We start from the raw sequence: 5,195 nt of genomic DNA on the forward strand, positions 1-5,195 counted from the left end.
CCTATACCTATAGCTTTACAATTAGCAAAGCTCATGCATCCTGCTGATTGAAGAGCTCCAGTTCTGACTCAGCAAATGGTGTGTTGGACTTCAGACAAACCACTGCATCCACACTGAAAGCAAGGGTTCTTTTCTGCAGAATGATGGTAGGGGACAGGCTTTTTACTTATATTGTGGCTGCTTTCTAAGGAAAACAAAGTGTAAAACTTTGCACACCTTCTGTTTGGATGCACCTGGAATGTATTTAGCAGATTTAAACTGAAAGTTCTGTTGTGATTTAAAGCAGAACTTTGGGAAAAATTATTATTAACTCTTGCAGTGGGGCACTGCAAGGGTTAAGTGGTTGTTTTTGTCTAGGGCAGGGGTAGGTAACCTTGGCTCTCCAGCTGTGCTGAAACTACAAATCCCATAAGGCATTGCAATCCACAGGCATGACTCCCAGAGGCAGAAGCATGATGGTATTTGTAGTTTCAGCACAGCTGGAGAGCCATGGTTGCCTATCCCTGGTCTAGGGTATAAAATAAAAAAAGTTATATCCCCAGGAACGTCAGAGCTGGCTGCCTTTTAGACTGCTACTTCCTTCCTCTCTCTATCTCCACTCCAGTGGTCTAAGGATCATTGAGTCATCACATCCAATACATTGTGTATAGGATGTGGGGATGCCAAGGGACATTCCAATGCTGCAGGAGACAGGCTGGAGGGACCAGTCTTGCAGCCAGCAGGCTTCAAGGCTTGGGTGAATGTAACTTTTATTTTACACCTTAAATGAACATGAACACTTAACCCTTGTAGTAGGGTAGCCCCACTGCAAGGGTTAAGAATATTTCCTGGAGTTCCTTAACATGATTTCTCAACTGACTGTCAATCCTGTAAATGAAACGGTTTAAGTGCATTTCCAGGGTTTTTGCCAATATTATCAATGTACAACTGCTAGCAGCATTTGCCAAACCTTTTGCTTATGTCAGCACTGTGTCGCCGACCTGATGTTACCAAATGTGACATATAACTCAAATTTGTGTGAATTTTCAGTAACATAAGTACTATAAAAGCACCACAGTTTTATGCAAGACAATTAATTGATAGAGAAGGTTATTAGGTAATATGTGCTCTGTGTAGCATGCAATGTTAAGGTCACAAAAGAAAAAAATAGAAAAGTGGGATTGTCACCATGTGATTGTCAGCTCTTTCACCATGTTTATTCAAGTCAATTATTAATAAATGGTTATGGTAAATTAAATGTACGTGTTCTTTTTGTGCTACCTTGCTGGGTTTTTTTCTACTTTGTGTCTTATTTGACAAACTTCCTGGTGTTGCTGGGATGATTTGCCTCAGATGCTATGCAGATTTGCCTGTGAGAAGTAGCTCTTGCAGAGGAGAACATTGATCAGCTAAGTGGTGGATTGGTGACAGATCTTTTGGCGGGAAACAACTGGAAACCAAATGTAACCTTTTACCCTTAAATCCCTATCACTGGACTTTATAAGCAGCTACTGTCAGGACTGTCAGCAGGCTTCACCTCAGAACTGCCTTCTGACATTTTTCGATCATCAGACCAGTGATAATGTATACTTTGATTCAGGATTTAATACAAAAACTAACCCTACTGGTGGAGGAGACTAGCTTAAGCATTGTCCTCTGTGCCTATTCTGCCAGTCACCTCACATATGCTTTCCTAGCTCTCCGTGCATATTTTTCCATCAGCTTTACCTGCTGGGTCAGCTAAATTTGATACTGTGCGATATTGGATCTTAACAGCACACACCGTCTGTCTGTGGAAGGGCCTGGAGCTATGGTTGGAACATTTTCAGTGGCCAGATTGGATCGAGGATTGCAGAGCTTTGTGGTAAAGCCATTTCGTTGGACATCTCTCTACAAAGGATTGATAGGAGGAAGCGGTGTGATGGGGAAGCCAGGTAAGAAGTCAGAAGGAGAAGTGACTAGGCCATCAGCAGGACACATGATTATTGACAGGCAGTGGAAGATCCACAACTGGACAGGGAGGATCACAGACTGTAAGGGGCAGAGATAACTCACAAGCATCTGCGCAGGCTGAGTGGACCTCAGTTGACATCTGCACCAGGATCCCCTCAGCAAAGTGTAGGGTAGGCAGTGGTTCCAAAGCTGCTACCCTGGACCATCTCCCTGAGCAACTCCAGAAATGCATCTCTTCAGTGGAATCTACAGCACCAGCTCTATCCAGGGGTGTGTCAAGACCTGCTGGCTGGTAGAGGAACGTAAATAGACTTAACCCTTTGTTAGCTTTTTAGTTTGCTGCTTTAGGCCAGCCTTACTCTTACTGGCTATCTTCGCCTGTTAATGTCTCGTCAGAAAATCAACCAGTAACCTCTTTGCCTTCTCACGTCTCTTGTGTTCACTCTTCTGTGCCTTTGGTACAACCTCAGTGGGTGTGGGACTTTTCCAATGTATGAATAATATCTTAGAGGCTTACAAGACTTTTTATTCTTTATCTTGATTTCTCTACAATTAATCATACCATCAGAAGCTGGAAGTTTACCCAAACATCAAATGGACTCCAATGACATAGGCCTCTGGTTTAGCTATATGATTCCCTCCAAAGCTCAGCCACAACACCAGTCTTCCTCTAATGTCTCCTTAACACAATAAGGAAAAAGGGGTTTGCATCTTTTTAAGTTGATCACAGTGTTTGTTCCCTGAAAGTTTCAAAGTTTTCCTTCTGTGAGGTTCTCTGATGATTCGTTGTTACAAAAAAAAAGCAAATCCGTTTTGCAAGCCCGCTTCTCTGGTAGGAAATTTTTCTCAGAAGCACCGAGTCCAGTGAACTGCCATTGTGAAATGATTTGTCAGAATCAGCTGATCAGTCAATGATTATTGGATTTACTGATGATTTTTATTTGTCTCTTTTTGAGGAGCAAGGTTTCGTATATCTTAACAATTGAAGGTCTGTTGATGAAAATTCTGTTGTTTTTTCTAAAGTGTTACAGAGAATTAAAGATTGAAGAATCACTGGCCCATTTTCAGTTTTTTCTTTTGTTGAATTTAGGTTGTCACTACTTGGTATAGTAAGAAGAAACCAGTGATACATTTATCACCTTTCATTTCCCAAGCGATCTTCCCTTAATGACCAAATAGCCTGTCTTCTGTGAAATACCTGACTTTTGATTAGGCTCCTCTTCCATTAGATCATCTCAGAGGCCCTATTGTCTAAACCTGATATTAATCCTGTTTTTTGCATATTGCCTCTTTAGCCAGGAACATGTGACTTACTGGGCTTCAGCATGGGGTGCCCACTGTCCTTTTCCAGTTTTTCTGGAATGGATGGTCAATTAGGAGCACCCTGGGGGATCAATAATTCATTATTAAGATGAATTTCTGTCCATAGGAATCCCCCTATATGTCATAATTTAGTGTCCATTTTTCAGTGGCTAGTGCAACATATTGGAGTTCCCTTGACCACTGATACAATGGTGCTGCCATTTTCTACTACTAAATTCTTGGGTACCACCGTAGATGCTATCAGGATGGTGTTTAGACTCCCATGGGAACAGATTGCATTTTTAAGGAACAACCTGTGTCATGGGCATGACATTCGGTATTTATTAGAGTTGCTAGCTATTGCATCCTTCATAATGCCTATAGGTTGGGTGTTCTACAGGTGGTTTGCACTTCTTATTTCAGTCCTTAAATCTTCATTTTTGCATGTTCGCCCCACTAGGACATACTGGTTTGGCACAAATGTATTTCTAATTATAATGGTTGTTCTATCTGGCAAGTGGAGTTTGTATATGAAATAGACTTTTTACAGATGCATCAGGTTCCATTGGCTTTGGTGCTTACTGGGCTGGAAAATGGTGTGCTGAGACTTTTCCAGAATCTTTGATAAATGCTGGAATTACTATGAGTTGGAGCTCTTTTCTGTTGTTGTAGCCATGGTACTTTGGGGCAAGCAGTTCAGCAACAAAAATATCTCATTACAAGCTGAAGACAAAAAAGTGTTAGCTGCTGTGAACTGTGTTTCCTTTAAGCCACCTTTACTCATCAAGCTGCTCCGGCATCCAGTTTTTCTCTGTCTTCATTTTAATATTTTGTTTGAAGTTAAACACCTTCAGGGTAGTAAAAAAACCTTATAGCAGATGCTCTCACCGGGATTTTCAGCAATTCAGAACACTGACAGAGCACAACGAAGGCCTACATTGTCCAGAACACCTATTTTTGTTGATTTACAGTTTACTTCTGACATGGTTTTACATGATCTTGCTGTTACACTTAGGGTTGCTATATGCAACCTCTTGGTAGAAGAATCTGTGGCTATGCTGTAAATTTCACCTTAAAAGGACTCAAAATTAATTTGGGCTTTTATTTGTGAATTATTTTAAGATGGTGATTTTAGTGCTTTTTTGTCAAAACTGCTGGCAGGTTTTTCTTTATTCAGGAAGCTACATAATGCCCCTGCACATAACTCTTACTTTATTGTAAAGTCATTATTGAAAGGGCTCAAGCAACAATGTTTGCATGCTGATAGTAGATTCCCTATTATTGCCAATATGTTGCATGATATTTTTTCAGCTAATGATTCAATAATCATATGAGACATTATTATTTGAAAACTGCTTTTTCCCTTTTAGGTTTCCGAGGTGGTTTTTAGTTCTTGTTAGGTTCACTTGGTTTTAAAAACAGGAAGATGTCAAGCTACAAATTGGTTTTCTTTACATTTCCTTTAGAAGGTCAAAAACTATGCAACAAGGTAAAGGTAGCGATTAACTATTTTCAAGGCTTCCCCTCCTTCTGTCCAATGCTGATGGCTCACATTTATCAGAATTTTAATTTAAATGAGTCCTTTAACAGTGCTAGTTCATCCAGAGCTTAGAATACGTCATACAGTTTTTGAATGAAGCAGAAACTGAAGCTACTAGGTTAGAAATTAATCAGAATTCCATACAGCAAAAGATGGGAGTTGGCAAGTTTAAAGCTTGTTTCTATTCATCCTCCTGCTCTTCCCATTGATTAATCATGTTCCTTTCTTTTGACCATACCAAGGAAATAGAGTGGATAGTCAGGAATTCATATGTTTACTGGGCAAGAGACCAATAGGGAGAATTTATGTGTAGAACCTTGCTGTTCCTACTGATTACATTAATGTTCTCTGGCAAGGTTTAAGGGGTATGCAATGGGTGCAACTGTTTAGTTAGGCCTATACGCAACATCCTTATCAATTA

Source organism: Nanorana parkeri, unplaced genomic scaffold (assembly GCF_000935625.1).
Source record: "Nanorana parkeri isolate BGI_ZX_2015 unplaced genomic scaffold, ASM93562v1 scaffold542, whole genome shotgun sequence".
Taxonomy (NCBI): Eukaryota; Metazoa; Chordata; class Amphibia; order Anura; family Dicroglossidae; genus Nanorana; species Nanorana parkeri.